Source organism: Lissotriton helveticus, chromosome 5_1 (genome assembly GCF_964261635.1).
Source record: "Lissotriton helveticus chromosome 5_1, aLisHel1.1, whole genome shotgun sequence".
Lineage (NCBI taxonomy): Eukaryota > Metazoa > Chordata > Amphibia > Caudata > Salamandridae > Lissotriton > Lissotriton helveticus.
Genome location: NC_136065.1, coordinates 95,147,193 through 95,170,597, shown reverse-complemented (window position 1 = coordinate 95,170,597; position 23,405 = coordinate 95,147,193). Strand labels below are relative to the sequence as shown.

The 23,405-nt window shown below is 49.2% G+C and overlaps 1 protein-coding gene and 1 long non-coding RNA gene across 3 annotated transcripts in view; one reads left to right on the top strand and one right to left on the bottom strand.

Annotated features, from left to right (window-relative positions):
- LOC144754203 (E3 ubiquitin-protein ligase TRIM39-like) overlaps nt 1-23,405 on the top strand; it is a 173,594-nt gene that overhangs the window by 28,457 nt on the left and 121,732 nt on the right. The gene's annotated exons all lie outside the window — the stretch shown is intronic.
- The window catches only part of LOC144754204 (uncharacterized), a 36,302-nt gene continuing 33,413 nt past the window's right edge, over nt 20,517-23,405 (bottom strand). Inside the window, exon 4 of the long non-coding RNA XR_013594681.1 lies at nt 20,517-20,556. This is a non-coding gene — a long non-coding RNA (uncharacterized LOC144754204). The remainder of the gene's footprint in view (nt 20,557-23,405) is intronic.

The window sequence follows — 23,405 nt, the reverse complement described above, 5'->3', positions numbered from 1 at the left end:
CAAACCTTTGCAGTACAAAATGCACACAGTGCAGCAATGATGAATAATATTGTGTGTAAAAAATATAAAACTACATTAGATATTTCAAACGGTTTCTTCTGTCAAAACATTGCACCGTTGATCAGGTATCTGACCGCTTTCTCATTAATGGGGACACGGTAACACTTTTGTCGTCTCCCCCAAGGATTCAAGAACAGTCCAGGGTTATTTTCAGCCAGAGTAACAGAGTTACTACAAATGTATGATGATGAGGCATTATCTTTTGTCGATGACCTCTATCTAACCGACGATGATGTGGACAGGCACTTGAACAGGGTGAACACCATAACACTTGGATTCGCCTCTGAAGGGTACAAATTCAATTTTAAAAAATCAAGAATTGCTAACCTCAACGTCCTATTTTTGGGATACAAACTTTCAAGTGCAGGCAAAAGCCTGGCAGCCAACGTTTTAGAAAAATGTGCGCTGCTCCAACCTCTAAAAACGCTGAAAAACTTAGTCAATTCTAGGATTCCTAAACTTCGGAAGAACTTACATTCTGAATTACGCAGAAAGGGTTAAACCTCTCATACGAATTAATCAAACCTGATTTCAAACCAACTAATTGGACTCAAAATCACACAGTAATTTTGCGTTCAGTGCAAACAGACATGTTAGCAACAACACATTTACAGACACGCGACAATGTACACAATCTTGTAATCCGAATCATCCCAGGGCGATGCGGATTCACATACCTAACTTTAATGAAGGTGAAAATGTACCAATAGCTTCCAAATCACACTTGTACACACAAGCTGAAATGGAATTCACTTCAACAGAAAAAATTCTGACAGCGGTTCATACTGCAGTAGAAATGGAAAGCGCCCTCACACAGGGAAAACGCATAAAGGTCGTTACGCCTGTACCTGCCTTAGAGGCAGTGACAAAAGCGAGCATTTCATATGCCAAAGCTTTTCATCCAAGATGGATACAAGGGGTTAATTCCCTTGCTGCAACAGACGTTAAATACGTTTTTGACTCCTACTTGAAGACACAAGAATTTATCCAATACGAACAAGAATGTCCTCTGCCCACTGAAATTCTGCCTCTCAAGCATTACGGATGTATAATTTATACAGACGGATCAGCACAACCCGCAATTGGGGGTAAACAAGCTTATAGTGCTGCTTGCGCGATTGTTAAAGGTCGCTGGCTCGATGGTAAATTCAGAACTATGGTCACAAAAACTCAATCTCAGGGAGACTGTACAGCTCAGCTAGCTGAACTACAGGCTTTCAAGATGGCGCTTGAAAATACCGATCGCGAATTCCCCACACTTATAGTGTGTGATTCGTATTACTGCGTCCAGTCTTATAATGAATATTTGCAGAACTGGGTTCAAAACGGTTTCAAAGACGCAAAAGGTGGCACAATCAAGCATAAAATGCTTACGGAACAAATAGTTCTTTTACAGAAAGAACTACAAAAGACTCACGTGATTCATACACTGAGTCATCAGCGTGATGGCGTTCACGTTGAAGGGAATTCATTGGCCGATGAAGCCGCGAAGGCAGCTGTGCAAACGGCTTCCGTAGCTGCAATCACTCGTTCAAAAACAAAAATAGATGGTGAAACAATGCTAGCTGTCAATGCCACAAAGAAAGGCAACAGTGCTGCATTACCACTGAACCATCCAATCAAATATGCATACATTATTGACGCAAACTCCTTTCCTTTTGCTTGAATCCCTGGAGTGGGGGATAGAGTAATTCCAAACAAGAAACAGAGAGGTGCTTTGATTCAAGAAGCACATATGGGAGAGGGTCTGACACATCAAGGGATCTCAAAATCACTAAGAGAACTAGAAAAGATGTACTGGTGACCAGGGATGAGTCTCCACATTTACGAATTTGGAATAAATTGTGATGTCTGCTACAGAGATCATAGCTTTGAACACCACCAGATACCTGACTACAGTGTAGCCAGCCCAGTACAGACACCATTGTTAGACAGCATTACGCTTTCTACACACAGATGCCAACATGGAAGAATGCGGTCCCACAACTAAAAGGACAAGATTCATTTGGATGTGGCCTCAGTGCTCGGCTGACACTCGAACTGTTATAAAAGATTTGCGAGTCTTTATCGGCATATACGCAATCGGCACTCTACATTCTGACCAGGGTCCCGCGTTTAGCTCTCGAGCTTACAAGGAGGCCATGGCCAGCTTGGGCATTGCATTGCGGTACTCAAGTCCATTCCATCCTGAGGGAAATTTGATAGTGAAAGAAAAGACCGTGACATAAAGCAATCTATAACAGCTAGGGTATTAGGTTCTTGTGACCGGTGGGTCCAACGTAGTCTTAATAATCTGCCAAGAAATTCTCTGGGTGGGATCACTACATATCAAATCCTTTTGGTACTAGAATGTTGGTTGAAGACCTCGATCGTCACACTACAGTGGTGGAACAAAAACCCTTTGATATCAAAGATCGTTTGGCTGTTTTACAGGACTTAAATGAAAAAAGAAGAAGTCTAAGCAACACCAACAAACAGCCAACGACCACTGAAGAGAAACCACCTGTCCTAGCAAGACCTGTCTGGATTACAAAGATTGGGGATCTGGTCAGAGAAAAAATAGCAGATAAGAAGGAATTTGGGCCTTCTTACAGAAAACCAGTACCTGTACTAGCAATCCATGGATCAAGAGCAGTGTTACTGCCGCCCCTTGCTGGAAAAAAGGAGAACAGGTCCGTATGCATAAGTAATAGGCCCAGTGGACTCAAAAGATGTAGCAGACGACCTAATCTTGCTACAATCCAAAAGGTTGAAATTGAAAGACTCATCACCTTTGAAGAATCTGCAGTGTGAAAAGAAGGACTATGCAACAAAGCCATGGAACTTGTGCCTCTTGAGACCCAAATAATAGTTCGTCAAGACACTCCGGTCTACAATGATATGGCCTCTGAGTATACTAATATGACAAGGGATCAAGCAGCTCCAGCGATTTTTCAAGTAATTCGGATGCAATACCAACAATTGACAGAACTGCCTCTGGCTATTTCATCAACTTTGATACATTTTCTGAGGATCCCAGTGAGCCCGAAACAACGCCAGCAAATAAAACTTTCAAAGACCGAGTATCGGAACTCTTTCAACAACTTGCAAATACCTATCTGGTTTCACCATGGGTTGGATTTTAGATTGTGTTAGGTGTACTTTTTCTCCTACTTTGGCTCATTCTTGTTTTAAGTTTGGGAAAGTTGATAGATGGAAAATATAGTAAAATGGAGACAGCAAGTAAGAACATCAACTTGCTCCTGAAGCCACACAAATCATCTCATCGTGATCAACAAGACCTGTCATCAGTGAACATCACAGCCATTCCTATACCAGGTGGTATAGCATGGGACAGAACTGATTACGACATTTATGGTCCTGTAGAGCTGTTGAAGATTCCACACCAATTTAAGGTTTCTTTGAGTGGCTTTGTTTCACCCAGAACATTTTCTGATGATTGGGACTTTGAGACTGTTAGCAAAATGATGGCAGACTTAGAAATTTCAGCAAAATGTACTAAACATGAATCCTTAGAAGGTTCATCAGATTATGAACAAATGTATTGTTTTAATCACTATGGTCATCATTATTTGCACAAATCTGCAAACCCTATAAATGTTTTAACTTATAATCAATGGGAACATTGTCCGACGCCACCAAAAGGTAGCTCTAAAACATTTTATGAAAAATGTCCATACTTTTCAGGTTTCAATGTCACAAATCCAGAAACTTTTTATTTTAAAAATGTTAATCGGACAGGAATGGAAAGTATGTTGAGCAATATTAAGAACATTTATTCTGCGGCCTTTTATGCTTAATTGTCCACATTAGGTTTTAACTTTTGGAAAGACAACATTGAGACAAAAACTGTCTGTGGCACAAAAGACTGGCAGGTGCAAGGTTTAGAAGCCTTATTCAGAGCATGCATCATCCCAGAACAAATTATGTTTTTAAATGACACTGTTCTACAGACAAAGACAAAGATTTAAACAAACTGTCAATACCTAAACCCACACCTGATGGTAATTGAACTACCACATGAGGAGGTAGACGTAAACTATATTTTACAACAGAACAGAACTAATCCTGATAGGAAAAAATGGTTAATCTGGCCCACAGACCCGAATTACTGTCAAGATAGATTCCTGAACGGGGGCGTGGCCACGGAGCCGCCGAGATGGACGCCTGAGCTCCGGGTCGATCTCGGGGATTATCCTGAGGAAAGACCCCCCCCCGGCGGCGCCGTCACCCGGGCTCGACTGCTGAGAGCCGCGGGTTGCCCTGGCGCCGAACGGGACTGCGCTGGGTCCCACGGTAGTGGAGGATCGCGCCCTTTGGTGGGAACTGCGGAGGCGCTGACCGGCCATCTTGCCTGGGCCTGTGCATTGTGGCCGATCCCCGGCCTGGATTGCTTGAGGCCGCCGGAGTTTGCTCCGTCGTGGGAGGCTGGCGGGCAGCGCTGGCGGGCGCCCGGATCCTGGGAGCGGGCGGCAGCACCCTGGGGACCTGCCGACCAAGACCCGAAGTGCCGGGCACCGGCAGTGAGGACGCCTAGATACCGGTGCGGTAGGAGGTTGGAGCGGCCGCTGAGGGCGGAGGTGCTCGGCGGCGGAGGGCGGCGCTGTAGCCGACTGGCGCCTTGAACCTGTGGCGGCGTTGGCGAGGCGCCACTGGCCTGGTGCCCGGGGACACCGATTTGGAGGCGGAACTGTTGGGCTCTGGCGGCGTTCTGCCAGGACTGGTAGCCGCAAACGTTGGGGGACCCTAGAATTGCCTGGAGGAGCCCCTCGGGACCTGCGGCGGCCATCGGCGGCAGCGACCCTGTCACTGCGGATTTCCTGGGACGACCTTCTGGCGCTGAGGGGGACCTGGGTCCGCTCTGCCTCCTTCACGGACCTTTGTGTAGGAAACTGTCAGCGGTAACGACCTGGGCACAACGAGGGATTCCTGGTGGCCTTCGCTGTTGGCTGCAGGGGCCCGGGGCAAAGGGCGCCACATTGGAGGTTGTGAAGGCCGGGATCTGGCTGTGCAGGCTGGTTGCCCTCCCTTCCTTCTTTTCTCGTCACTATGCTGGACCCTGTTACTCTGACAGGCTTATTGGCGGGCTGACGCATTTGCCCTTTGCTGAGGACCAAGTTGAGGTGGCCTTGCGGGGTTGGTGTTGACGCGGTCGCCGGCTTGTCACCATGGGGAAGCCACGGAAGGGAGCGGGCGCCACGCAGCCGGACCAGGTGGAGGATTTGTTGGACCCCTGGACCAGCAGCAGACAGCGGGTGATCGGACGGCGGGGTTGCAGCAGCAACAGCTGGACCAGATTCTTAAGGCTATTGGGGACACGAGGGAGGCGCTGCGCCAGGACATCGCCCAGGTATCTACGAGCCTTGGCCTCCTGAAGGCGGACCATGGAAAGCTCGCGGACCGGGTCAAAGCCACAGAACTGGCGATAGAGACACTGGAACCAGCCCAGAAGGCGTCGGACGTCGCCCTGGAGGACCTAAATCGTAGGGTGCAGCAGTTGGAACGGAGGGCGGCCGACGCAGAAGGGCGCAACAGACGCAACAATATCCGCGTGGTGGGCTTGCCCGAAAATATCGAGGGGGACGACATGGTTGCGTACCTGGAGAACTGGCTGCGGGACGTGGTGGTTTCTGAGGGCTTGACGCCCTTCTACACTTTGGAGAGGGCTCACAGGGTCCTGGCTCGCCCCCCTGCACCGGGTCGTCCCCCGCGGCCGGTGATAGCTCGGCTGCTCCACTTCAGGGACCGGGACCTTATATTGCGGCAGGCCAGATTGGCTGGCCCCTACAAGGTGGACAACGCCTCTGTGTCAATCTTCCCAGACTACTCCCAGGAGGTCCAACGCAGCCGCTTTTCCTTTGTCGCTGTCAAGAGAGCTCTCCGAGATGAAGGGGTTCAATATTCTCTGTTGTTTCCCGCCCGCCTGAAGGTGCTGGTGGACGGAGTGGCGACGTTCTGTGATACCCCAGACGACGCCTGGCAGTGGTTGGAGCGATACAGAGCGGGCAAGGATGGCTCGGGTACCTGGACGGAGAGCGCTGAGGCCCGGCCGAGACCGCGCAGGAGCAGGCGCAATCGGAGGAGAGTGCAGGGCGGGAGGTCTCCTTCGGCTTCTCAGACTGCGCAGGAAAGGAGAGATGCATTACGAGCGGTGTCGGACATATCTGGAGTGGTGCCTGAGACTCAGGTGGCAGACTCGGGCTCGAGACAGGGCTCGGATGAGGTGGAACCAGGAGTATCAGATGAAGCTTCGGACAAGGAAATAGGGGAGCGGCTTCGGATCACGCCGCAGACGGCGGATGGCCTACTGGATGAGTGACTACGAACCGCTGAGTAACTGACAGTAAGGGGATCTGCGGGCCCGGTGGGGTGAAAGCATTAAGGGCTGCTGGGGCCCTGTACTTTGTGCGGACGGAAGGGCTGCTGTGCTCTGAGCTCTATGGAGGGTGATGGGCCCCGGGCCTGGTTGCTGTGGGGTGGTGCTGCCGGGGGGGGGATGGGGGAGGATTGTTCATTGCCGGGATCGACATCACTGGTGGGACGGGTTCTGGCTGTCCGGCGGGCTGATGAGTGGACACCTCCTCGACCTCACGTACTTCGTGAGTCTCTGGTATTTACCAGAGTTTCCCACGTATTCGGGGGTAGGGTTTGGATGGGTGACAACTGTTTGATGCCTGTTCTGGGGGTGGGTGGGAGGGGCGTTGGTTGGGGATGTTATGGGGCAGTTGAGTTTCTGGGTATTGTCAGTGTGCCGGTGAGACTGTGGGGGCTTGGACTCTGCTATGTGCCCATTGATGGCGGCTAGACTTGAACTGAAGTGCATTACCTGGAATGTGCGGGGGCTTAACTCCATGAGGAAGAGATATAAAGTGCATGCATATTTAGTCCAGAGGGGGGTCCAGGTGGCTTTCTTACAGGAGACGCATTTAACTTTGGCAGAAGGTCAGGCGCTGCAGCGGCGTTGGAGAGGGCAACTCTTCTAGACTACTTACTCTGCGCATGTTAGGGGTGTACTTATTTGGGTGAGGGCGGGTGTCCCCTTTCAGCCGTTGATCACCAGAGTGGATCAGGACGGGAGGTTTGTGGCAGTGCTGGATGGCCGGGATGTGGCGTTCTGTAGCGTGTATGCCCCCAACTTTGATCAGGCAGCGTTTTTCTCCGTCTTGTCGAGCCGACTATCGGATGTGCTCATGAATACGGTGTACATGGGAGGGGATTTTAACTCGGTGGCAGATGTTGAGTTGGACCGTTTCCATCCGCCGCTAGCTAGGTCGGTGGTGCGTAGAGTGGCCGCGGTCCGGAGGGACTGGCAGGCCCGCTGGGGACTACAGGACGCGTGGCGGACGTGCCACCCCACGGATAGGGATTATTCGTTCTACTCGGTACCGCATGATTTGCATGTGCGTCTCAACACTTTCCTCTGCTCAAGTGGGGCCCAGGAGCTCACGCAGGATTGCGAGTACCTGACGCGGACCATATCGGACCATAACCCTTGCCTGCTTACGGTCATCTGGACCAGGCAGCGGCAGCCGGTTCCTTCATGGCGGCTGAATCCGTTGACGCTGGAGGACCCAGTTTTCCACGCTGACTTGCAGAACTGCATTGAGCGTTACTTCCTTGAGAACTCGGGGACTGCGTCCACTCGAGCTATTGAGTGGGACGCCTTCAAGGTGGTGGTGCGAGGCGCGTGTCTCTCGTCCACTTCGGGGGTTCACCGGACGTTGTTGGCCGATGTCACGCGGGAGGAGAATGCACTGCGTCTAGCGGAGAGGAACAATCATGAAGCAGGCAGCAATAAAGACGATGTGTTAGAGGCCCGGGAACGGGTAGCTGCCCAGGTGGAGAGGCTCCGCTGTCATGACTACCGGAAATACATGGTCCGGGCGCATGCGGGGCGGGATCGGGTCGGCACGCTGCTGGCATGGCTGGCAACCCCTGCCGCCAGGGGCACGCCGATTCTGTCGTTAGCTACGTCGACTGGGGGGTCCATTCGCAGCTGGAGATTAACACTCAGTTCCGGGAGTATTATGCGGAACTCTATCGGTGTCGGATGGCGGCTTGCCCTGCGGAACTGGGTGCCTTCCTTGAGGAGGTCCAGTTGCCGCGGCTGGAACCAGAGCAGGGTGCCTCGCTTGGGGCGGCTATTACACAAGGGGAGATTAGGGCGGCGATTAAGCATATGGCCAGGAAGAAGACACCGGGGGGGGATGGCCTCCCCGTGGAGTTTTACGCGGCGTATGTGGATTTGCTGGCACCTCGCCTCCACCAGGTATATGGGGAGGCCTGGGACCGGGGTAGACTACCGAAGTCTGCGCGTGAGGCGATTGTCATTCCGCTGTTGAAAAAGGGCGGCGTCCCCACGGCTAGAACGGCGTACCGGCCGTTGTCGATGCTCACGGTGGACTACAAGGTGTTGAGCAGGATATTAGCGACGAGGCTATCTACCCATATGTGCTCGTTGGTTCACCCGGACCAGTCGGGCTTTATCCCCACTAGGAACACCTCGACGTGCATACGACGTCTGATAAGAATCATGGATGTAGAAGGGGAGGGCCCTGCGGGGGCGGCCGTGCTGTCGGTGGACATTGAAAAGGCCTTCGACAGCGTGGAATGGCCTTATTTGTTCTGCGTACTCCTCCGGTTCGGGTTGGGAGAGGGCTTTGTCCGCTGGATGAGGCTGCTCTATGAGTCGGCCACTGCTAGGGTCCGAACGGGCCGCACTGTATCAGCGGCATGCGTGGTCGGTCGGGGCACCAGACAGGGTTGCTCCTTGTCCCCGCTCCTGTTCGCTTTGGCGATTGAGCCGCTGGCGGCTCGGGCTCGACAGGGTCGGTCCTTTGCCGGAGTACTATCTCGAGGCGACATGCATTATATCTCCCTGTATGCCGACGACCTCTTGTTGTTCCTGGCAGATGTAGACGCGTCCGTGACGGGAGCACGGGCCTTGCTCCGGGAATTCGGGGACCTTTCGGGCCTTCGGGTTAATTGGTCTAAGACCTGCCTCTTCCCCTTAACTGCCCGCTGTGCTCAACCAGCGGTGCTGGACGGTCTGCGCTGGGAATCGGATTGCCTGCAGTATCTTGGAGTTCATATATATCACACCCATTCGCTATTGTGCGAGGGGAATGTGGGAAGGGCCATGAGGGGCATTAGAGGTAGCATGAGGTTTTGGCACGTCCTCCCGTTATCTGTAGCGGGGCGGATAGCTTTGTTAAAAATGGTGGTCCTACCGCGATTACTTTATTTTTTCCGCACGTTACCGGTGTGGATCCCATCCTCTTTCTTCCGCACTCTGCGGTCTGTGGTGATCGGCTTTATTTGGGGTACTGGCAGGCGCCGCGTAGCCCTGAATACTTTGCTTAGGTCCCGGGAGGAGGGCGGTCTGGCCGTGCCAGACTTTGAATGGTATTACTTGGCCGCTCAACTTCAGTGGCTCACGCAGGCGGTGGCGCGAGAATTCAGAGGACCGGACGGCCCGCAGTGTCGGCTTGTACAGCGCCATGTTCTGTCCTTTATTGTGCTCCAACAGGAGCTTAGGCTGGAGCAGCTGACTCTTGAAGAGCGTACCCTTCGCAAGTGCTGGTTGCGCAGCCACAGACGGGGGGGTGCCGAACACCGTACGCGCCGGAGATACCCCTGGGTATGTGTACTGCCATCCCGCACGGCGGGGATTGGTCGGCACTTGCGGGCTGGGAAGAACTCGGGGTCCACATGCTAGGTGACTTATATCGGGACGGTGCTTTGATGCCGTTCGATGCTTTACGGGAGGCCTTTGGGCTCCCGAGGGGTGACTTCCTGTTACATGCGGCTTTGGTTACTGGGATTCAGAGGCGTTGGAGGATGGGGCTGGTGGAACCACCCACGTCACTGGGCTGCCAGTATGTTGTGATGGCGGCTGGCACCTATAAGGCCATCACATGCCTGTACAGGAGGCTGGCACTGGCTGACCCCCCTCCCCTTGATGGGCTGCGGGAGTGCTGGGAGGCTGACCTTGGTCGGCAGATACCGGAGACGACCTGGCCCCAGCTTGTACGCAGGGCCTGGAAGGGCACCCGTAATGTCCGGTTCCAATTGGTTCAATATTATACACTCCATAGGGCGTACTGGACGCCTGCCAGGATCCACCAAATCTTTGGAGGTGCGCAGTCGCTCTGTCCGCGCTGCGCTGCGGAGGACGCTGACTTTGAACATATGTTCTGGTCATGTACAGGGCTTGGCACGTATTGGATGGATGTCTTTGCTTGCCTGAATGCGGTCACGGGTCGGCAAATTGATGCAGACGCGGTTGCATGCCTGCTACTCTGGTTTCCCCATACTCCTGCCACTAAGATTACTAGTAAATGTTATGATTTGGGGTTCATAATGGCCAAAAGGGAACTTACCTTACACTGGAAATCTAGAGGGGGACCTAACTTCCTGAGGTGGCGGAGGTGTTTCCTGCAATGGGCCTCATCTGAAAGCACTCTCCGATTGCAATTAGCTAGGCGCGCAGCGAATGATAAAGCGCTAGAGACTGCTAGGGCATGGAACGCGCTAGTGATAGATTTGCAGTTGCTTATGGAGGCTGATGATGGTGGGGAGAATGGCGAGCTGGCGAATAGGGAGGGGGATGCGGGACGGGGAGAGGTGGAGGCCACAGGGGTGGAGGAAGGGAGTTAAACTAAGAGCCCGGAGGCGGGGAGAGGGCGGATTGAGGGGGACAACGGGCCCTGGGGTTGGAATGATGGGCTTGGACAATGCCGGACTATACCTGGACTTCTATGTGGGCGGTGAATGTAGGGGAGTGATACCTGCTGCTGAAATGTTAGACCAGACAAACCGTAACAAGTGTGATGAGGCACACTGACAAGGGGGGGGTGGGGGTAGAGAGGGAGGTGGGATGTTATGCTTAGGATTTGTTGATAGGGTATGTGCAGAAGATACGGGGGGAACGGAATATGAGTGAGTTGATATGAGAATTGAAAATGTCTGTTATGTGCACAAAACTAATAAAAACAGTTAAAAAAAAAAAAGATAGATTCCTGAACAAAACACAAGGGTTTACAGTAACTACGCCAGATCCAAGATATATCCAGAGACAACATCCAGGGATAATAACCACTTACAGTGTAGGAAAACTATGCCTTGAGTGACTACAGAAATCCACACTTCCAGATATAAAACAGCACTTAACTGTACTTAAAGATGGCGTTGATTTAAGAGATTTCTTACTAGGACCTCGTAAACCACGTCATAAACGTTTCATAGACACCGGTATATACGCTGCTTATAATAAAGCATGGAAAATCACGCAAATGGAAACTACAGAGCGAATACGGGAGATTGGTCGTATTAATTTAGAGAAAGATCTCTCTGTAGTTGACAATGGGTTAACAACTCTGTCATCCAGAATTTATTCTTGGACAGCATTGTATCCTCTACCCTAGACATAATGGAACAGGACTTTCTCATTTTACAGCATGGGCAGTCTCAATTCCGTTCTATAATGCTGCTAGGCTGGACGTTACAAAACCTTCGTTCAGGCTACGTGCCTTGGCGTATAATCAACACCACGTACTTGTTTACGGAATTTAACCCTACAGATAAACAAATCTCTTTGGTGCAAAGGGGAGCAGACTGTACGGTGCTGAGCATAGAAAAACTGGAAAGATTACCATTAACCGTTTCTGAGAAACCAGCAGTAGAATGGATAATACATGGCACCATCACGTTGCCAGTGACGATTTTCCATTTTCAGTATTGCTTGAAACACATACCAGCAGGCCTGTATGAAAGGTTGGGTAAAGAGTACATAAAGTCGACCTGGCATTTACCATACACACACAAATGTTGGAGTGGGGAAAAGGAAGTATTTCTTAGTGGTTCACAATGTAACAGCGCACTAAGTGGTACACTTCTTTGTGAGGGCATTAACTTACATGGAGCCTGTGATGGTTCTTAAAACAACTTATCATGCCACCTGCAAGGTTCTCCAACAGCGGTCATAGATCCAATTTTTAGGCAGCTTTCCAATGGCAGCTACATAATGTTGAATGATCACAGCTGTTGTGGAATGATGCCAGGTGTAGCCTATGTTGTTAGCGTGTCAGTCAGGGTCACTTGTTGTATGCAAGTATTGTTTCCAAAAATGAAGACAGACGGGGAGTCGTCGCTATGGCCTTCACTGAACATCTCTTCTATTCGAATTGATACTTTGAGCAGAATGAAACCCATTCTTTTACAAAAAACTGTGCCACTGACCTCGTCCAAAGAGACGTATGATTTGCAAGTTGCAAGGTCCTCTGCTAAAATACATAACCTTTTATCGTCAAATTGTCTAGTAAATTTTGCAAAAATGTTAGGTCGTACCTTAAACATGTCTGATACCAGCGGTGTTGTACATGTATTTAAGATTATTTTTGCGGGACTGTTAACACCCTTTGAAGCAGTCCTAGGCATTTTTCCAAATTTTGTGTACTCTGTGTTCAGCGGGCTGCCTCTTATTTTGGTACTTGTAGCAGGGATCTTATTTTTATTCTTCCTGCTCCGTTATGGCAAATCCAGCCACCAGCAATACCCAAGTCAGCATAGAGAATGCGCTCCAGGTGATGAGGTATCGTGACAGAATAACACAGATTCTTGGCTTGGCTCGTTTGAGAGATCTGAATACCACGAGGTTCCTATCGTTCGGACCAATCTGGCAAGATTGCATCTTACCTGTTCTACGATGCCTGCTTTGTGGAGAGGAATGCGTGTTAGATATCTGTCTGACACTCCCATCAGCACTGCCAACGAACGTTGACGCATTACTGGGTCCGGTAACGGCTCATGTGTTGTGTTGCCCCCAACGGCTACCAATCCCGATGACAGCCGGCAAATCCAACTGGAGGTAAGATACGCGGACCAACAGGCACACAGGTACCATCTGCTATGAACATTGCTAATGCGACTGACGCTGATGGCGATGCTTCACATCTGTGTACAATTGATCTACTTAATGAAGTGGTTGAACTCTCATCTACTGTGGTAGACGACTTCTTTGCCAGCCTTGATGATTTAATGTTTTCTCCTGACACAGAGAATAACTTTTGAAAGTTGCACACAGCGTTCTCTCAGCTGAAAATACTACCTTCGCCTTTTCAAAACAAATCTTCTAACTTTGGAACTATATTTTTCTACTATTTGATTTGACTTTTTCCAAAATTGAACGTTTTTTTTTTGGGGCACAAAGTAATCTGCTTAAAGTAGAACTATTCTTAGAGAACAAGAATTCTTTGAATACTTCTACAAACAATATTGACCTAATCTAAAAACTGAAACAGTTTATATATTCTGCTATGGGATGGTCTTGACTTTTTCTTCTGTAACTTAGAGCCATTTCATAAATGTAATTTTCGTGATTCATTCGGTTAGCATTATATATCATATGCTTACAGTGAAATCATTGCCTTTAAATGCGTACTATACAAATGCTCATTTTTTCCGTGTACAACAATTTCAAATGCATTCTATGAGTTTTTGGGGGTTGTATACACATGCCCTAGATTATATGTTAGTGCTTGAGCTTAGATTAACATAACGTGGAGTGGGTGTTGTGTAGCATTTTAGGACCCTATTGTAATTTTTCCGATTCATGCTCTTATATAGGTATAAATCACCATCCATCCATACTAATATTATAAAGAGAGAGCCCAAACCTTTGAGGCGGGTAATCTCAGTAACCACAGCACCAATCACAACACCCAATACAGCGTTGGAAAGGGCAGTTGCAGCAGAAGGACATAGGCTATGCAGACACCCACCATATACATTTAAAAGGTAAAAGAACCGTGCCAGCAAAGTAGTCCCTTGTGGGCGTGTCTGCGTTCTGCTGTGTGCGTGTGCTGGGGGCGTGACAAACGCTGGGGGGCGTGTGGTACGTTCCACCCTTCATGCCATGTGAGTCTTAATTGCACCGAATCAAGGGGCACGCTGGGGGCGTGACACGCTGGGGCCGTGACAAACGCTGTGGGAGTGTGTCCGCGCTGTGGGCGTGTGTCCACCCTTCATGCCATGGGAAGCGCCAATTAGGCAATTGCGCCGCATCAAGGGGCACGCTGGGGGCGTGACAAACGCCTGGGGCATGTGCTACGTTCCGCACTTCATGCCATCTGGGTCGTACATTAATCAGATCGTCTGCTGTGGCCGTGTACTGGGGCGTCACAAAGGCGTTCACCTCGAAGCGTGGTAAGTAACCATTCGCAAGACTCCCTTGGGGGACTGCCTGTTGTCTCACACATACTGGGGGTGCCGAATGCAGTGTGTGCCTTGGCCTGTGTGCGTCTGAAAAGGCCGAACGCAGTGTGTGGCTTGGCCTGGGTGCGTCTAAAAAGCACTCGGGCCGAAGCGCGTCGGTGTGGGTCATAAAAAAATAAGAACAGCGGGAAACAATCATTCAAGACTCACACAATTCTATTTGTTAGACAGTTGCCGCTGGCCCTCAAGCGGGGGCACACGAGACTGAGCGTGTCTGCGGGGACAATTACTGCAGCCTCTCATGCGCGCTGTTACTGAACTATCACATTAAACCAAATTACAGGCGCCTGCTAACATCAGCCAGGGCTGTAGCCGGGCTCAGGCGGCGGATCACTACACTAATTACATGCGCCTGCCAACATGAACCAGGGCTGCAGCTGGGCCTCAAGCGGGGGGACACGTGCCTGCTAACATCAAGTAGGGCTGCAGCTGGGCCTCAAGCGGGGGAACACGCAAATGACCGTATCTGAATACACACATTACACACATTCTATTTCATACCCGGACAACGTCGGGACGGGCTGCTAGTATCCTTATATAGGCATAGAAATCATTACCATATTTAGACATAGCGCATGCAGTTCAAATACGGCAGGGCTACTTCCACTAGTTCCGAAAATCCACAATGATTTCTTGGAAAACTCGCCTTCAGCAGCTAGGGACTTCCCCTTGCTTGAATATTGATTTGTCCAAGAACTCATGGAGTTTTCAAACAACTGAGACTCTTTGATGACATTATTATGTCCAACTTTACGTCAAACTCGGCACCTTCGAGGTATAAATATGCCCACACTTCCCCTAGCAAACACATGGTGGTTTGGAGCAGTTCGACTATCTACTTGCCCGACGCATCCTGCCACAGCAAGTGCGAAGGAAGCCGACCCTCCAGCAGACACACCGAGAGAGACGCTATCTTTTTTCCTGCCAAGAAATCCAGCCCCAGTGCTTCCAAGCTACCCTTGCGGGTTGTTGGGAAATTAGTCCTGAGCCTGACCTTCTTCATTCTTCTTCATTAGACCCTAAGAGAAATTTTGGATAGATTCTTGGCAAAAAGAATACTAAACTTAAGCTACACCTCACTTACTTCTTCCCTCGTACTAGACTTAGGTTAGGTACATGGGGGTAGGCATATTTTAGAAGCACCAGTTGAGTACTTTTAGGGCCAGAGGTAGGTAATTAGTATTTACCGATTGGTAAATACCAAATTTTACCGATTCGGTATTTACAAATCGGTAAATGCTATGTAGGTATATTTACCGAATAAATTAACGAATCGGCAATATGTGGTAATTACCGAATCGGTATTGACCGATTCGGTAATTGCCATTGATTCCTATGGGCCTTGAGGCCCATAGGAACCAATGGCAATTACGAATTGGTAAATATCGATTCGGTAAAATTACAGAATTGACAAGGGGGACAGGGTGTCACTTTGACACCCTGTTGCATCCCTGATTCAGGCTTGTGTGCCATGTGACACACATATATGCCCTTAGGGCATGTATGTGTGCCACATGGCACAGGTGTACATGCACAGATGTGCATGTACACATGTACACATGTATACATGTAAATAGTATTTGATGGTAAATAACGAATTCTTAAGGGCCTGTGGCACTGTTTTCAGTGCCACCTACATGTAGATTTACCGATTCGGTAAATTTACCGAATCGGCACATTTCAGGCCCCCTACATGTCACAAACCAAATACCGGTCGGTAACGGCCGAAATCGGCCCTTACCGACCGGTATTTGGTGAGTTACATCTGGCACTAGGTCCTTTTTTATTAATATATGTATTCTATGTATTTTATGGTTTAGAAACCATACCATGCTTTTACAGTATTACTTTATAATACTCTTCGTACTGTACGCATTGTACTTTGCAACCAGTATTACGATTGTAGCAGTTCATTTCTTCTGCACGAGAAAGAAGACTGGTCAATAAATACTTTTTTATTGAAAACGCCCGTCTCTCTATTTCTCTGCACCTATGGTGAAACGAAGCATGCATAATTGACTGAGTGAAATATCTATCTATTGTTCCGCGACTCTAGAGATATATTTCTTATTCTTGGGAAACAAAGTTGTAATGTTTATGCGGTTGTCAGAAAGTAATCCCTTCATGTGAATTTGAGAAAATTTCTAGTGACCTCTGAGCTAGCTGGCACTCACAATTAAGTTTAATATATTCGATAGAGACCTAGTCGACATAAGTCCTACGTCAATTCTATAGTATATATTATTCCAATGCTCAGAGCCTATTGGGAATATAGGAACTACACTACACTAGCACCTCCCCAGACAGGCTGTAGTGTATTGGGGCAGGGAGGGCTGCATTCAGTGAATGCGTTCCGTACACTGTCTGGGGCACACAAGGTGCTCCATGCATAGTCCAGTCCAAACCGGTTGCTGGGGCACACAGCCCCAGCTCTGGCGTGAAACTGGACAAAGGAAAGGAGGTGTAGCCACCCCCTCTCCTGGTCCACCCATAGGAGAGACCTAGTCAGATAGTCCAGCCCACAAACTTAGTATAAGTATAGGGGATGTTCCCCAGGGCTATAGATTACCCTGAACGAATCTTTGCAAGACATATCCTGGACCTTCGACGTTCCATTTCGACTGGAAGACAAAACATCTCCCTTGTGGTCAAGGAGTGACCACCCTGTGTAAACAGGCACCAACAGCAACTTTGCCGGTCTGCATTTTTGAGGCTCCCGCCGGATCCCGAAGAATCTGCGACACAGGACATGGACTTCCAGACATCTCTGACCCTGACCCACATCCACAGCAAAGCTGTGACACGTGGCGGACACGAGAGAGGTGGGACCGGGACTCCTGGACATCCTGTATTTTGCTAACTGCAACGACTCCCGAGGTATCTCGCAGTTGTGCATTGGGGTACGAGAAGCTCCAGCCCCCAGCCCCGAGCACCATTTGCACTGAAGCACAGGCCACCACACTCCACGAGTGTACCGTGGGCCCCGCTTTTGTATTTGAGCTTGACGCATCTTCCGGGATCCTTGCCCATTGGCTAGTGAGCCCCCTGAAGACTTTCCTTTACAACAAACTTGCTTTCCTGGTTGCTCCCGGCTTGCTCCAGCTTCCCTGCAAAGGAGAAGCGACACAGAACTTGCTGGTCTGCAACAGAGTCAATCTCGACATCCTGCGTGGGTTGCGGTTGCCAAGGCTTGTTGGGTCCAATCCGGATACCGACACTGCAGTCAACTAGATTCGTCGTGGGACAGCTTGAATCCTGCGCTTGGTCATCTTCGATGCCTCCTGGACCTCGTGGCTGAAGAGACAAACTCACCTTCTTCACCTGAAATCACCCGACATCGCCTGGTTCCTTCCTGGTCACTGGCTAGTGACCCAGACTCTGTCCCCTCTGCTTTCAGGTTCTTCAGATCTTCGATCCACCCGGACACTTTTCCTCTGGTAGCCTGCAGCACTTCTTTGCAGCTCTCCATTGAAAACGACAACGAAACCCGACACCAAAAGGCACCTATGCACCCCGCTTCCCTGGGTGAGGTAACACAAGTGCTCCGGTGGGTCTTGTCCTAGTTTAAAAGGGTTCCATCCTAGTCCATCCGCAAGTGTCCTTAAATTGTACTTTTGTAACCTCTTTGTTTCCCATAGAAAGTCAATGGTAACCCGTGGCTGTGTTTAGACACTGCTCGCGTCTCCGGTGGGCCTCCTACTTCCTAACCTTTGGTTGTTTAGAGTAGCCCCAGCGATTCCACAGGCCCCAGGCCTGCTTTCTATTTCTCACGTGGTTCTTATACCACTATTTTAGTATATGGTTTGTGAGGCCCCTAGGGCATAACTTTATTTGTGCAACTTATCGTATGCTAATTCAGAATCTTGTAATGTACTTTGACCTCTGACCTCATAAAGAGAGCAGAGGGGTGTGTTTAGATTAAATACATATATATTTGCTATATACCTTGTGTGGTGTCCTTTCATTTGGTACGCAAGGGATTATAATTGGTAAAACAACTTGCTTCACATGCTCTCGGCTAACTTCTCACAGGTGTCATTGCCATAAACTCTCCCACAGTTTTCGTGAAGTGTTTTTTTGTAAAGTACACTCTTCATTCTGTAGTGGTTGCTACCTCACTTGTCGCTATACCTCCTGATAGTACTGACAGCTGAGTGTCCGTTCATTGCTGTCAAACACTGTGCACCAGATCCTAGCCCTAGACACAAGGCTCAGGGTTTGAGCATGGCCAGACCATGATCAGGGGAGGAGGGTCACAAGTCAGAGAGGAGCTAATTATCTTGTTGGTTGAGGTTGTTTGCCTCTAGTGTCCTGGGGTCTGTCCTACTATGGCTTTGAAACAGGCCAAGGACATCCCTTTCTGCACTTGACTCTGAGGATAGCGAGGTCGAGCAGTCAAAGGCTTCTGACGGAGGTAGAGGGGGGGTGGGCAAGCACTCCAAACTGAACAGTCAACCAAAGGATACAATAATGTTATGTCTAGCGTAGTACTTATTTTTAGTTAGAAATATTGTAAGGTCATGACAAAATAAATACCACCTGGTTCAATAAACATACAAAGATAGAGTTCCACTGTACGTTCTTTGGAATAGCGCAGCAGACCTCTGGTGGCCTCTACCCTCTGTAAGAGTTCTAGTGTCTATGGTCCCCTGTATGTCATATGAGCATAGATATTCATCAAGCACAGACTCTGGGTCACCCCACTGGCTACTGTGTAGATCAGTTCAGTGGCTTTTGCCTCAAAGATTTCACGTGGGTAAAAACTATATTGCTCTGACTGCAGGTTTCTCTGCCCTGCTATACCTACTCGATGGTGGCGTGCTTGGAGTACCCGTTCCTGTAGCAGAGGCTTAGTTGTGCGGAGCTGTAGGGCAGCCTCATTCAAGCCAATGACTGCTAGCGCTAATCACTTTGCCAGGTCTCCACGGTGCCACTTGTCTTTGACAGTTGTGGGCTTCCAGGACAGTTGCTCACAGATGCTCGGTGATAAAAGTTAGTGCTTCAGGGTATAGTCCTCAGCAAGTGGTTGTCTTTGGCAGATGCGACTTCCCAACCCTGATCAGTGATCATTGATGGCCAGACTTCTAAGTGCAGTTCTGACATCAGGCACCAATGACACAATGTTGACTCTCTCTTGAATGGTTTGGCACAGCTCACTATGGGAACTGCTCAGGGAGACTGGGAGACCCCACGCTACTCAGATCGCTCCTGTCCTCCCTCCCACTGGCAGTCAACTTTCTCTGGGTGTTTCTTAAATAGAGAATATTGTGGGCTTGTCTCTTGGACAGCCTGTACTCTTTTATCTCCTGACACTGTCCTTCCTTCTCTTTTCAGGGGGCTTCTCAGTGCTAGGCATACCCTTGGCTCTTGCAGCAAGCAGTGCAGACTTCAGGTGATGTTTCCTCACCTCTGGGAGACTGATGTTATGCAGACATTAGTCTTGGACACACAGCAATCCAGGTACCCTACAAAGCCCTCCCGTCCTTGGTCAAGAAGAAAGTGGGGTGAATTGGATCCAACTTTATTGTACTCTGTCAGAACCACAAATCTAGGTACAAATACGTGCGCAGTATGTTCTATAATAAAAGATCAGGCGTTCCTAGCTGGAATACTTGGACCAGTCTGGTCCGCAAATGGAGATATGAGGTGGCACCTAAGATGGCCACCGATGATAGAGCGGAGGTGAGCGGTCTAGCTTGTGTGCCAACAGCTGCGGAGGAGTAGAGGAGCAGCGCGAGCGCCTTCATGGCGACACACTTCACTAAAGTTTTCCGTCAGGAAGGTCGCCATTAGTTCAGATTCCCAGAATTCTTGGCCCGTTATTGAAACTAAAACGTTTCACTTCCAGTTGATATCCGGAGAACAAGGTGTGCTTATTAGTAACTCGCCTAGCGAATCTGTCACAAGTTACCGACAAGCTGAATTCAGAGCGGTGTCGCGTGTGACACAGAATTCGTCAGAGGCGGCGTTTCCTAACAGAAGTTCGAGCGGTAGAGGAAAGGCGTGTTCGAGTACAGAGCTAATTGGACATTACTTCAGAAATTTAGTAGTTATGAGAAACGAACTTACCCGCATTTAAGTCAGTTGCTGTTGTAGAACCTGAAAATGGAAAGGCAATTTAGTTCTGAGGCATAAAGACAATTAAGGAATTTGTATTCATTGAAAGTCTGTAAATACTTACCAGAAACTGTATGCTCCGCTTTATATACATAAGAAGAAACCCTGGTACAGGAAGAACGAAAAAAGGAGTTAGTATTTTGGAGTTCTCTAAATCACAAGGGTTGTGAATGAATGTACATAATTACAGCACAATATCGAGAAACAATTAAGGATCTGTGAGTCAAAGAACAGATTTAAGAAGGAAGGCTATGGAAATAATAGGCAAGGAACAGAACAGGAATACACACAGAAACCCACATAAAGAATCACTCTACAGTTAGTGAAGTAAGTGCACTTACATTAAAATAAATAGATCAATAAATTAAAAAGAAGGACTAGAGGAATTAATTTCAAATTTTTTCTTTATCAGTAACAACTAGCTGGCGAGGAAGGCAGAATCTCACTAAATAACCAGAAAAGAAGCAAGGTCCAGGAGATTAAGGGTGGGTGAGATACACAGTAGAGTATACAAGAGCAGAGTAGAAGTATAGGTAGTAATGTTGCTTTAAATTTACAGGTTCCACTAAATGAAACAAAGAGAAGGTGTTTGCAGATAGCTGACAGAAGGAACCATTCCGGACCAGTCTCTTCTTTGTTTATTATTTTATCCAATTCCCCCGTCCCCCAAGGTAATGGTTAGAAGGTTCTCGTTGAGACCTACTGGCATTGCTGAGTGGGACTAGGGATCTAGCATCTCTGTTCCCGTGCAAGAACTGGTAAGTCGTTAAAGTAATTAACTTGAGTTCTGACAGAGTAAAGTGCCCACATTGCCTTCGCACCTGAACAGAGATGGCGGAAGGAATTGATGTACAGTCCCTAGGAACAATTTTAGATGCGATACAAAAGGAGCTAGGAGCAGTCAGAGAAGAAAATCGAAACCTTAGGCAGGAAGTAGTTAGTGCCAGGAAGGAAACTGCAGAATTAGCACTAAGACTTAGGCCCTCCAGTAGTCTGGAAAGGGAAGCTATGAATCCAGTGTTAGAAGCCGCTAATAGATCGACCACCCAGGTAATTCATTCCCTATCCCTTTTATTCCACTAGCGGCTCCAGAAAGATTTAACGGGGATCCCCAGAAGGCGCGAATATTTCTTTCACAATGCTCATTACACTTTATGTGCCGCCCTTCGATCTTCCCTGATGCGCAGTCTAAGGTGGCTTTTTTTTTTTTTTTTTTTTTCAAAACCTTTATTGGAGTAAGCATAGAAAAGTACAAGAATGGGCCTACAACCTCACGGGCTGGCCGCTAATAACAAGGCAAAATGCATGTAAGAAAATATACACCCGTGGATAGGTACAGCTCAAGTACAGAGCGTTACTCTATAGATATCACAGAACAATTCGTATTTTTATTTTTACAAAAAGAAAACATAAACACTAAAGGCGAATGGACGATAATTAAGGTCAGCCCAAAGAGCGGAGGGGACGGTTCCACGATCAGGAGAACACACCCAGAGCCCTGAGGCTCCAATCAAGTCGGGGAGGGGGGGGAGGGGAGCAGCGGGGAGAACCGGAAGTATAAAAAACCTTACGGAAAGGTTCCGGGAACTCTAGTCTAGGGAGAAAGGACAATCTCAGCAGTGTTTTCAAGGGGAGGGGTGCAAATACCCCCACGATAATCATTCCACTGGCCCCAAACCTTCGTCCACGCCCTGGGTCTGCCCCTGGCCACATAAACCGTCTTTTCACGAAACATGGACCAGTCCATATTATCCTCCCACCTCGAGACCTCAGGGGGCCTGGAAGCGCCCCAGAGTTGCGCGACATCCCGCTTCGCAATCATGTAACCAAGGGTAGCCCATCTGGTCTGGGCCACAGAGTAGTCAGTGGGTTCCCATACATTCAACAGACATCTGCGAGGCTCCGGTCGCAGGGCCACCTCCGTAACAGCAGTCATCACCTCAAGCACAGCAGTCCAATAAGCAGCTATAACCGGGCACTCCCAAAGGATATGCAAAAAAGTCGCACTCAAGCCCCATCCACGCTTGCATAGCCCATCCGAAGAAAAGCCCATCGTAACCAGACGCGGACCAGTGACATAGACTCGATGAAGAATCTTAAGCTGAACCAAACGGAGATGGGCAGGAATGGCCACCTCCTTGGGAGAAGAGAGCGCCGATTGCCAATCCTCGTCGTCCAGTTCCAACCCATCGCGAACCCAAGCCTCCCGAAGTCGGATCAGTAAGTCCACCCGATTATTAATCAACTTCTTGTAAATCAGAGAAATAGTACTATCGGGAAGATGCCCATCAAGGATACGGTCCTCGAGGGGGGAAGAGTCAGGCAAGGCCTCATCAGGAACCAAGACTGAGACGAGGGCATGTCGGACCTGCAGGTAGCGAAAAAATTCCCTACCACTCAAACCATATTCCGCCTGGAGGGCCTGGAACGACTTCACACAACCATTCGAGTACACGTCACCCACCTTACAGATCCCAATCACATCCCAGCGGTCGAAACCCTTGGTAGACCAGAGTCCGCCCAAACGTTCGGATGCATAAAGCGGTGTCGCTAACGTCAATCGATCCTCCCACCCCAAACTCACACTCGCAGCCCGCCACACCGTTACTGCAATCCTGGATGGGCCCACAAGATGGCGCCCGGCCGATCGGGAATAAAGCGCTCTAGTAAAGTCCCCACCTGGAAGCTGGAGTCTGTCCATCTCGAATGCAGGATTACGACCCGGGGAAAACATCACATGATTAATGGCAGACAACTGGGAAGCCCAATAATATCGCTTGATATCGGGGAGCGCCATGCCCCCGTCATACCAGGGGATGGTGAGCTTTGCGAGTGCGATACGGGGTCGCCCATCCCATATCAACTGCCGTTGAAGACTCTCAATCTCTTGGAAATAGGTTTTAGGGATAGCGTCATAAGAGTTGTGAAGCGCGTAAAGGAATCGCGGCAAGGAC